Here is a 12,500-nt window from a genome sequence, read left to right on the forward strand (position 1 = left end):
AATTTACGGGCTTGCAATCCTCCTATGCACCTGGCAATGTATGGTAGTGTTTCCTGCTGCTTTCCTGATTTGGATGTGTACCATGGCCTTTATCAGGCACTCTCTACTAGCTCCGGAATCGAACCCTGATTCCCGCTTCCCGTCACAACCATGGTAGTCCTCTACACTACCATCAATAGTTGATGGGGCACAGTCAAGTGAAAGATCGGTACCAGACTTCAACTCAATCGGCCGATTGGTTTAACTAATAAGTGCACCGGTCCTACCACCTTCAGAAGCAGCATTCCCGGCCTGTTGCATGTATTAGCTCTGGTTTTCATCAATCTTCCCCTGCTGTGTTATACTGAGCTTATGCGGTTTCTCGATTGTCGTGCAAAGTGTGTTATCACACATACCCAATATGCTCAACTCTCATGTTCGTTTGACGCACCAAACTTTATTAGTGATGCACCACACAACAGGTTTTAATATACGCGATCGTGTGTGTTTCAGTGTGAACTTGGTGCGCCAAGTCCATTTGTGATGCATCACTTAGCTAACCATCTTTCGGGACTGTTTAGGGTATGTGCTCCTCCACATCTATGCTTACTCGTACACATTCTCTGTCAATAGGTTTAAGATCGGGCATTCTACCATATCATTGCCTTAATGCTTTCAAATTCAGGCTACCAAGGTAACCTAATTGCGTTCGAAACTCAACTTGTGAGCTGTCGGCCCTAGAAGTTTTTTAGGCTGCTAGGACCTCTCTCTACATTTTGCCTTTGGACTTCTCGAAGCTCAACTTGTGAGCAGTTCCATGCACCACTACCCGTATCTCTTAGCTTAGTTCTAGCCATGTGCGTTCAAAGCTCAACGTTAAGCTGTGTCCTGCACCACAATCGTTATATAATAAGCTTATCTCTAAGCTTTTTTGCGTTCAATGCTCAACGTTAAGCTATCCCTTCGCTTAGAACCTCGCTCTACATTTTGCCTTTGGACTTCTCGAAGCTCAACTTGTGAGCTGTTCCATGCACCACTATAGGTATCTCTTAGCTTAGTTCTAGCCATGTGCGTTCAAAGCTCAACGTTAAGCTGTGTTCTGCACCACAATCCTTATATAATAAGCTTATCTCTAAGCTTTTTTGCGTTCAATGCTCAACGTTAAGCTATCCCTTCGCTTAGAACCTCGCTCTATATTCAACTTTCAGATACCTCAAAGTTCAACTTATGTGGTCTGCTATCGAGCTTGAAGGGCTTCGTTCTCTGACAGAGGGGGGTTTTTGGGCCAAATTATGCAATATTAGTTTAACCTCCGTCGCAGAACCACATTTGACCAGGTCGAGAAAAAAATTTTTTCGTGACGACCTGGTCCCCCATAGTAGGGAATGAACATGACATCTTAACCATATTTGACCATTTTCAAATTTCTCGTCGCGGAATGATGACTTTACTAGTAAAATTTGTTCCGGGTAGGGACCTCCCATACAAAATTTTCATCGCTCCAAAAGTGATTTCGTTTCACTTTTCAACATTTACAAGGTCCATAAATCATGTTTTGAGACGATATGGAAAAAAAAATTTTTTGCCCGTCTCGACCAACTCGACCGATGGTGACCACAGCAGGGTGCTCCATACAAATTTTCCTTATGTGGAATTTTCAGTGTAAAATAAGGTTTCTCCAATCGATCGCGGGTTTCACTTTTCATCATTTGCTAGGTCTAACTATGATGTTTTGAGTGGTCCCGCAAAAATTTTTTCTCTTAGCCAGTCGACCCTTTCGTCCATGTCGGTGTGCTCTGCAGTAGGGTGCTCCATACAAATTTTCCTAATGTGGAATTTTTCAGTGTAAAATAAGGTTTCTCCAATCGATCGCGGGTTTCACTTTTCATCATTTGCTAGGTCTAACTATGATGTTTTGAGTGGTCCCGCAAAAATTTTTTCTTGGACCGGGCCTTCCTTCCCGGCCCTGTCGGTGTGCTCTGCAGTAGGGTGCTCCATACAAATTTTCCTTATGTGGAATTTTTCAGTGTAAAATAAGGTTTCTCCAATCGATCGCGGGTTTCACTTTTCATCATTTGCTAGGTCTAACTATGATGTTTTGAGTGGTCCCGCAAAAATTTTTTCTTGGACCGGGCCTTCCTTCCCGGCCCTGTCGGTGTGCTCTGCAGTAGGGTGCTCCATACAAATTTTCCTTATGTGGAATTTTTCAGTGTAAAATAAGGTTTCTCCAATCGATCGCGGGTTTCACTTTTCATCATTTGCTAGGTCTAACTATGATGTTTTGAGTGGTCCCGCAAAAATTTTTTCTTGGACCGGGCCTTCCTTCCCGGCCCTGTCGGTGTGCTCTGCAGTAGGGTGCTCCATACAAATTTTCCTTATGTGGAATTTTTCAGTGTAAAATAAGGTTTATCCAATCGATCGCGGGTTTCACTTTTCATCATTTGCTAGGTCTAACTATGATGTTTTGAGTGGTCCCGCAAAAATTTTTTCTTGGACCGGGCCTTCCTTCCCGGCCCTGTCGGTGTGCTCTGCAGTAGGGTGCTCCATACAAATTTTCCTTATGTGGAATTTTTCAGTGTAAAATAAGGTTTCTCCAATCGATCGCGGGTTTCACTTTTCATCATTTGCTAGGTCTAACTATGATGTTTTGAGTGGTCCCGCAAAAATTTTTTCTTGGACCGGGCCTTCCTTCCCGGCCCTGTCGGTGTGCTCTGCAGTAGGGTGCTCCATACAAATTTTCCTTATGTGGAATTTTTCAGTGTAAAATAAGGTTTCTCCAATCGATCGCGGGTTTCACTTTTCATCATTTGCTAGGTCTAACTATGATGTTTTGAGTGGTCCCGCAAAAATTTTTTCTTGGACCGGGCCTTCCTTCCCGGCCCTGTCGGTGTGCTCTGCAGTAGGGTGCTCCATACAAATTTTCCTTATGTGGAATTTTTCAGTGTAAAATAAGGTTTCTCCAATCGATCGCGGGTTTCACTTTTCATCATTTGCTAGGTCTAACTATGATGTTTTGAGTGGTCCCGCAAAAATTTTTTCTTGGACCGGGCCTTCCTTCCCGGCCCTGTCGGTGTGTTCTGCAGTAGGGTGCTCCATACAAATTTTCCTTATGTGGAATTTTTCAGTGTAAAATAAGGTTTCTCCAATCGATCGCGGGTTTCACTTTTCATCATTTGCTAGGTCTAACTATGATGTTTTGAGTGGTCCCGCAAAAATTTTTTCTTGGACCGGGCCTTCCTTCCCGGCCCTGTCGGTGTGCTCTGCAGTAGGGTGCTCCATACAAATTTTCCTTATGTGGAATTTTTCAGTGTAAAATAAGGTTTCTCCAATCGATCGCGGGTTTCACTTTTCATCATTTGCTAGGTCTAACTATGATGTTTTGAGTGGTCCCGCAAAAATTTTTTCTTGGACCGGGCCTTCCTTCCCGGCCCTGTCGGTGTGCTCTGCAGTAGGGTGCTCCATACAAATTTTCCTTATGTGGAATTTTTCAGTGTAAAATAAGGTTTCTCCAATCGATCGCGGGTTTCACTTTTCATCATTTGCTAGGTCTAACTATGATGTTTTGAGTGGTCCCGCAAAAATTTTTTCTTGGACCGGGCCTTCCTTCCCGGCCCTGTCGGTGTGCTCTGCAGTAGGGTGCTCCATACAAATTTTCCTTATGTGGAATTTTTCAGTGTAAAATAAGGTTTCTCCAATCGATCGCGGGTTTCACTTTTCATCATTTGCTAGGTCTAACTATGATGTTTTGAGTGGTCCCGCAAAAATTTTTTCTTGGACCGGGCCTTCCTTCCCGGCCCTGTCGGTGTGCTCTGCAGTAGGGTGCTCCATACAAATTTTCCTTATGTGGAATTTTTCAGTGTAAAATAAGGTTTCTCCAATCGATCGCGGGTTTCACTTTTCATCATTTGCTAGGTCTAACTATGATGTTTTGAGTGGTCCCGCAAAAATTTTTTCTTGGACCGGGCCTTCCTTCCCGGCCCTGTCGGTGTGCTCTGCAGTAGGGTGCTCCATACAAATTTTCCTTATGTGGAATTTTTCAGTGTAAAATAAGGTTTCTCCAATCGATCGCGGGTTTCACTTTTCATCATTTGCTAGGTCTAACTATGATGTTTTGAGTGGTCCCGCAAAAATTTTTTCTCTTGGCCAGTCGACCCTTTCGTCCATGTCGGTGTGTTCTGCAGTAGGGTGCTCCAACCAAGTTTTCCTAATGAAAGTTTTTCGTGGTTTCGTGTGAGTTAAAAACTCCGGAACTTGGCTTATTTTCACCATAATTTCCACATATGGTGACCAACTCAATAAACGTTTTGTGCGTATCCTATGGACAGTTTTTCGCGTTCAACTTGGTGAACTAGGGTTGTATTCCCGAAGGGTAAAAAAATCTGGACTTAGCCAAATTTTGAAATCTCCAACCAATCTTGGCCTGTTAGATTATCTTGGTTGGGTTGCTATGGGCTGCTACGGCCTACTTGATAGGCAATGTTTCAACTCTTGGAAGCTTTCGTGGTTGCTAAGCACTGTTCGTGGCCTTCTTGATAGAAATGGCTTATCGTGGCCATGGACTTAGCAAAATTTTGAATTCTCCAACCAATCTTGGCCTGTTAGAGTATCTTGGTTGGGTTGCTATGGGCTGGTACGGCCTACTTGATAGGCAATGTTTCAACTCTTGGAAGCTTTCGTGGTTGCTAAGCACTGTCCATGGCCTTCTTGGTAGAAATGGCTTATGGTGGCCATGGACTTAGCCAAATTTTGAAATCTCCAACCAATCTTGGCCTGTTAGAGTATCTTGGTTGGGTTGCTATGGGCTGCTACGGCCTACTTGATAGGCAATGTTTCAACTCTTGGAAGCTTTCGTGGTTGCTAAGCACAGTTCGTGGCCTTCTTGGTAGAAATGGCTTATCGTGGCCATGGACTTAGCAAAATTTTGAATTCTCCAACCAATCTTGGCCTGTTAGAGTATCTTGGTTGGGTTGCTATGGGCTGGTACGGCCTACTTGATAGGCAATGTTTCAACTCTTGGAAGCTCTCGTGGTTGCTAAGCACTGTTCGTGGCCTTCTTGATAGAAATGGCTTATGGTGGCCATGGACTTAGCAACATTTTGAAGTCTCCAACCAATCTTGGCCTGTTAGAGTATCTTGGTTGGGTTGCTATGGGCTGGTACGGCCTACTTGATAGGCAATGTTTCAACTCTTGGAAGCTTTCGTGGTTGCTTAGGATAAGAATCCCGACGAGAAAGGTTTCCCGGACTTATAAAAATAACCGATTAGCCCCAAGGACACATCTTCCTTGAAAGGCTAATCATGCACCACACACCACACCACCCATAGGCTTGCAAGCAGCACTCTTGTCGAGTGCAGCAAGCCTATGCTCACATCAACTACCGTACACGTACCACCATAGGCTTGCAAGCAGCACTCTTGTCGAGTGCAGCAAGCCTATGCTCATCAACTACCATACGTACCACCACAGCCTTGCAAGCAGCACTCTTGTCGAGTGCAGCAAGCCTATACTCCACGAACTAACCACTTCACCACCAAGCATGGGTCGCCTGAGAGGATCGATGCGAACGCATCTCTACAACTCGCAGCTCCCAGCCTGTAGTCCCGTCGTTTGCGGGCGGTCGAAGGTGTCGAAACTAGTTGTATCCACGGTCGACGGGAGCACAGCCACCAGGGTTCCCTGTGATAAGGTACTTCCACGTGCAGCGTGCACCCGCCCGTTGCGGCTCAGTCTAGTGCTATAGCGGGGATGAGACGGCAGTGTGCACGGGGCAGCACCGACGGATCTCAGAGGGTTGTTAAGCCCGCTAGCTTCCGATCACCTAATGGGTTTATGATGCGCTATCAGCTCGGATTGGATACGACCTTAGAGGCGTTCAGGCATAATCCAGCGGACGTAGCGTCATACCAAAGTCCGGTCGAACTAGTATTGAGCCAGTGGTCCGTACCTGTGGTTCCTCTCGTACTGCACAGGAATTCCGTTAAGATAGCAGCATACAGCACACACCAGTAGGGTAAAACTAACCTGTCTCACGACGGTCTAAACCCAGCTCACGTTCCCTTGAAAGGGTGAACAATCCTACGCTTGGTGAATTTTGCTTCACAATGATAGGAAGAGCCGACATCGAAGGATCAATAAGCCACGTCGCTATGAACGCTTGGCGGCCACAAGCCAGTTATCCCTGTAGTTGCGAGCGAACCTCCGTAGTGAACGGACGTGTTGTGGATGAGCTCTTGTCGACGCGTGCGTGTGAGTGTATACTGTGAGTGCATACTGAGTAAGACAAAGTGTGCGAAAGAGACACCAAACGGCCACCGAGGACCTTGGTTCCACGTGTCCGGCCCCCGATCTCGGCCGCCGACCCCCCACCCAAATTTCACCCCCCCACCTATCAAGGGGGGGGAGTTTTTCGTGGGCAGGTTTTTGTTGAATATTAAGGCGAATTGTGAACCGATCCGGACGATTAAGGTGTCGTTGGATGCGTCTCGGTAAGACGCATCTTACAAAATTTTGTATGTGTGTGTGTGTGCGTTACACCGGAAGTGGCACTTGAAAAACTGTGAGTTTTTGGTGGGGGACCGTTTTACCCCCCAAAAAGTGCGTTAGTGATCTTAAAAACACTTGAGGACTATAAGTGAGAATATCCCGCGTCGATAGAGTGGTCTAACATTTTTGTGCGACGAACCGTTGCGGAGTTATAGGCTTCCAAAGTTGGAGGTTTTGGCGATTTCCGGCGTCTTTCGTTCCCATACATTTTGTATGGGACAGCTGTTCGGTGGCGCGTTCTTGGCCGAGTACCGTGTGTCGTCGCGTGTGACGTCAGTGCAAAGTACCGGTTTGCGCCCGATCTGGCGTTGTCGCCGCGAGTGTGCTGAAGAACATAACGGTAAAGCCCGGTGCAAGCGCACCGAAAAGTGTAACTTTTTGGCAAAGTGCACGATTTAAGGCACTTTCCGTTTGCCGTGTGTTCCTGTGTGCGTGCGTGTGTGCGAGTGTTTGGAGTGAAAATCGGCCGTATCAGCCAGGCCACGCGTGCCAGGGCTTTGGTTTCACGTGTCCGGCCCCCGATCCTGGCCGCCGACCCCCCACCCAAATTTCACCCCCCCACCCCTTAAGGGGGGGGAGTTTTTCGTGGGCAGGTTTTTGTTGAATATTAAGGCGAATTGTGAACCGATCCGGACGATTAAGGTGTCGTTGGATGCGTCTCGGTAAGACGCATCTTACAAAATTTTGTATGTGTGTGTGTGTGCGTTACACCGGAAGTGGCACTTGAAAAACTGTGAGTTTTTGGTGGGGGACCGTTTTACCCCCCAAAAAGTGCGTTAGTGATCTTAAAAACACTTGAGGACTATAAGTGAGAATATCCCGCGTCGATAGAGTGGTCTAACATTTTTGTGCGACGAACCGTTGCGGAGTTATAGGCTTCCAAAGTTGGAGGTTTTGGCGATTTCCGGCGTCTTTCGTTCCCATACATTTTGTATGGGACAGCTGTTCGGTTGCGCGTTCTTGGCCGAGTACCGTGTGTCGTCGCGTGTGTTTCTGTGTGCGTGCGTGTGTGCGAGTGTTTGGAGTGAAAATCGGCCGTATCAGCCAGGCCACGCGTGCCAGGGCTTTGGTTTCACGTGTCCGGCCCCCGATCCTGGCCGCCGACCCCCCACCCAAATTTCACCCCCCCACCCCTTAAGGGGGGGGAGTTTTTCGTGGGCAGGTTTTTGTTGAATATTAAGGCGAATTGTGAACCGATCCGGACGATTAAGGTGTCGTTGGATGCGTCTCGGTAAGACGCATCTTACAAAATTTTGTATGTGTGTGTGTGTGCGTTACACCGGAAGTGGCACTTGAAAAACTGTGAGTTTTTGGTGGGGGACCGTTTTACCCCCCAAAAAGTGCGTTAGTGATCTTAAAAACACTTGAGGACTATAAGTGAGAATATCCCGCGTCGATAGAGTGGTCTAACATTTTTGTGCGACGAACCGTTGCGGAGTTATAGGCTTCCAAAGTTGGAGGTTTTGGCGATTTCCGGCGTCTTTCGTTCCCATACATTTTGTATGGGACAGCTGTTCGGTTGCGCGTTCTTGGCCGAGTACCGTGTGTCGTCGCGTGTGTTTCTGTGGGGAGTCAATCAACGCGCTACGTCGCCGCGAGTCGGGGAGAACACCTCCCCCGACTCCCCCCCCCCTCCACCCTCACCCGTAACAGTGAGAGGTGGAGATGTCGTCGACGGGGCGAACCCTCCGTTCCAGGACGGAGTCAACGGAGGAGAGGCCGGCGAAGCTCTCCACTATTCTGGAGCCGCGAGTGGCTCTTACACGAACATCTGTTCCGGGAGCGAAGCAGCAGTCCCCGGAAATGTCGGAGCTGAGACAGCTCCTCAATGAGACGTCGCTCACCAACGAGCAGCTGCGAGCGACGATCGTGGGTCTGCAACAGGAGATCCAGATGCTCCGGCAGCAGATGGAAACAAATGCTGCGCAGGCCCGGCAAGATTTGCAGCTGGCCCGAGAGGAAGCCCGGATGCGCGAGACGCTGGCTCGTGAAGACATCGAGCGCCTGCGCAACGAGCTGAGGGAGGAGCGAGCCAGCTTCCAAGAGCTCCTTGCACAGACGCTGGGCTATGGAGGCAGCCAGAAGCAGCAGTGGCAGCAGCAGCAGCAGCAACAGCAGCAGCAGCAGCAGCAGCAACAACAGCAGCAGCAACGTCGTGAGCAGCAGCAGCAACAGCGACAGCAGGGAGCGGTGTCGGCAACGGCAGCTCCGCTTTCAGACCCGGAAGGCGGCTCCTGGGCTGAAGTGGTGCGTCGTAAGCCGGCCCGGCAACCGGGGAACAAGCCGCAGCAACAGCAGCAGCAGTGGCCGCAACTACCGCAACGGGCAGCGGTTCAGCGACAGCCGATCGCAGGACCGTCTAAGCAGCAGCCCCAGCAACATCAGGGACAACAGGCCCGGGGTAGCCAGCCTGGAGCACAACGAGGAGGTCGGCGTCAGCGGCAGCGAAAAACCAAGCCGGACGCTATTGAAATCGCCCCAGCTGAGGGACAAACCTGGACGGAGGTGTACCAGGCTGTCCGAACGGCTCCAGAAATGGAGAAACATGCTGAGGCCCTAGGCGTCGGGCGACGCACCACACGCTCCAGGCTTGTCATGGAGCTGAAGGAGAGCGCGGACGCTGCAGAAGTTCTGCAGTGCATCAAGCAGGTCTGCGCAAAGGCAGAACGGCCGGCCTCAGCTCGGCTGGTCACGCCTATGGTCGAAATCCGGTTGGACGCTGTCGACCCTTTAGCGAAGGAGACCGATGTGGCGATGGCGCTGACCAACCTGTGCCAATGCGAGGTGGAGGAGACATCGGTTCGCCTGCGACCTGCCTGGGACGGCACGAAAGTGGCGATAGTCCGCGTAACAGCCAGGGCTGCGGAGGGTCTGGTCGACAAGAGCGTCAAGATCAAATACACATCGTGTCTGATTTGGAAGGTGGCTCCTCTGCAGGCGCGTCAGCAACGGTGCTACAAGTGCCTCGAGATGGGGCACGTCCGAGCTGCGTGCAGGAGCGAAGTGGACCGCTCGACAAGCTGCATTCGCTGCGGGAAGCCGGATCACCAGGCGAAGAGCTGCACGGCGGAGGTGCGCTGCGTCGTGTGCAGCGGCCCGCACCCGGTCGGGCATCCGACGTGCCGGCGCTAAAAGTGCTGCAAGTGAACCTCGGGCGAAGCCGGGCAGCCCAAGACCTCATGCTGCAGACGGCTCGCGAGTTAGGGGCTCAGGTGGTGCTCGCCTGCGAACTATATCGACCACCTCGGGATGATCCGCGTTGGGCCATCGATGCGGAACAGAGCGTGGCGATAATAGCAACAGGGGCGTACCCTATTCAACGGCTTTGGGGGAGCGTCGTCCCGGGACTCGTGGTGGCCACCATAGCGGGAGTAACGTTCGCCAGCTGCTACGTGCCACCCAGCAGCGGCATCGAAGACTTCGAAAGCTTCCTCGGTGCGGTGGAGGTGTCTCTGGTCGGACACACAACATCGGTCCTGGCCGGGGACTTCAACGCCTGGAATGAGGAGTGGGGGAGTGCGCGCACCACCCGGAAGGGGCAGGAGCTCCTGAGCGTGGTGGAGCAGCTGGCGCTGCATACGCTGAACCGCGGCAACGTGCCCACGTTTAAGGGCAACGGGGTTGCGCGGGAAAGCGTTATCGACGTTTCTTTTGCCAGCCAAACTATTGCGCGACCGGACTCCTGGCGCGTGCTCGATCGCTTTTCCAGCAGCGACCATGCCTACGTCCAGTTCCAGGTGGGCGTCCCAGGACAACGTCCCACGCGACGAGGCAAGCAGCAGCAGCGAAGTCGAGACGGGACAGCCAGACACGCCGGGACCCGGTGGAAGACGACGCAATTCGATAACAAGTGCTTCGACATCGCCCTCACATGCGGCCACTTCGAGCAGGTCGCAACTCCGGAGGGGCTGATCGGCGGACTGACCCAGGCGTGCGATGAGATCATGGAGAGAGTACACGGGGCTACTTTCCATCGCAAGCCCCAGGTGTACTGGTGGTCTCCTGAGATCGAGCGCCTGAGGGAGGAATGCGGAGCAGCGGAGGCCGCCCATCGCAGGGCCCAACCTTCGGAGCGTGCGGTGACGTCGGCCAGGCTGCAGGGCTGTCGACGATTGCTGCAGGCCGCCATTCACAGCAGTAAGGAAGACAGTATGCAAGAGCTGATCGATGGGGTCGAAGCCGAGGTGTTCGGACTCGGTTACAAGGTTGTTCGAGCAAAACTACGTAACAGGGCACCACCGGAAACGGACCGAGCCGTACTAGGTCCGATCGTCGAAGCCTTGTTCCCGGACCATCCGGCATTTGAGTGGCCGGACATCGACGTGTGCAGTGAGGCTCTGAGACCGGTCACGAGCTCGGAAATTCTTTCGCTGGCCGAGCGGATGGCCACCTCCAAGGCGCCAGGGCTGGACGGCATCCCGAATGCCGCAGTGAAGGCGGCAATGCGGAAGCACCCGGAGGTCTTCGCTAAGGTGTACAATCAGCTGCTCGAGCGAGGGGAGTTTCCTGCGGCATGGAAGGAGGCACGCCTTGTGTTGGTCACGAAGCCAGGTAAGCCGCCGGGCGATCCGTCGTCGCACCGCCCGCTGCTAATGCTGGGAGCAGTCGCCAAGGGGTTCGAACGGCTGATCTTAGATCGGCTGAACGACCACTTGGAGGACAGCGATGCTCCTCGCTGTCGGCAAGGCAGTACGGGTTCCGGCGCGGTCGTTCCACGCTTCAGGCCATCGAGCGGGTGATCGAGCGAGGACAACACGCGAGGACGTTTCACCGCACCAACCAGCGGGATCCTCGATGTCTGGTGGTGGCAGCACTGGACGTCAGGAACGCCTTTAACTCTGCCAGCTGGAAGGCGATCGCGGTTGCCCTGCAGAAGCTGATGGTTCCTGCAGCCCTCCAGAAAATATTGCGCAGCTACTTTTCTGAGAGGAGGCTGGTGTACGAGACCAGCGAGGGGCCAGTGCGTCGTACGGTCACGGCGGGCGTTCCACAGGGCTCAATCCTGGGCCCGACCCTGTGGAACGCGATGTACGACGGCGTGCTTCGGCTGGTGCTGCCTGAGGGCGCCGAAGTGATCGGCTTTGCGGATGACGTCGTGGTGCTGGCGAGCGGGACGACGCCGGAGGCAGCGACGGGACTGGCGGAGACGGCGGTAGCAATGATCAGCTCGTGGATGGCGCAACACCACCTGGAGCTCGCTCCGGCCAAGACCGAGCTGGTCATTGTGTCTACGATGAGACGAGACAACACCCGAGTCCCGGTGAGTATCAATGGCGTAGAGAAACTGCCGACCCGCACCTTGAAATATTTAGGAGTTGTCATCGAGGACCACCTGTCGTGGAGGCCACACGTAGAGCAGGCCACGACGAAAGCGCTCCGTGTGGCGCAGGGGATTTCCCGGCTGCTCCGAAATCATGGTGGGCCAAAGAGTGCGAAGCGGCGGCTGCTTGCATCGGTGGTGGACTCCACCCTCCGCTACGCCGCGCCGATTTGGCACGAGGCAGTCCGACTCCGGGAGTGTTGCAGACAGCTGAACCGCGTGCAAGGACTGTACGCACGGCCAGTAGCTCGCACCTTCATTACAGTGCGCCATGAGGTGGCAACGGTCCTTGCCAGCGTCATCCCCATCGTGCTGCAGGTGACGGAAGACGCTCGTTGCTACCAGCGGCATCGGACGACGGGAGCAAGTCTACGCGAACTGCGCATCGAGGAGCGGACGAGGACAATTGACGAGTGGCAGCGTCAGTGGGACCAGCTAGAATCGGAAAGCCGCTACACCCGATGGGCGCACCGGACCATCCCAGACTTGGCGGCATGGAAGAACCGGCAACACGGGGAGATGACATTCCACCTCGCTCAGATCCTCTCCGGCCATGGGTTTTTCCATGAGTACTTGTGCGTGAAACATCTTGCACCATCCGCCGACTGTACCAGGTGCCCGGGAGTCCCGGAGACGGCCGAGCATGCCTTCTTCGAC

Source organism: Anopheles marshallii (assembly GCF_943734725.1).
Source record: "Anopheles marshallii chromosome X unlocalized genomic scaffold, idAnoMarsDA_429_01 X_unloc_114, whole genome shotgun sequence".
NCBI classification, from domain to species: Eukaryota; Metazoa; Arthropoda; class Insecta; order Diptera; family Culicidae; genus Anopheles; species Anopheles marshallii.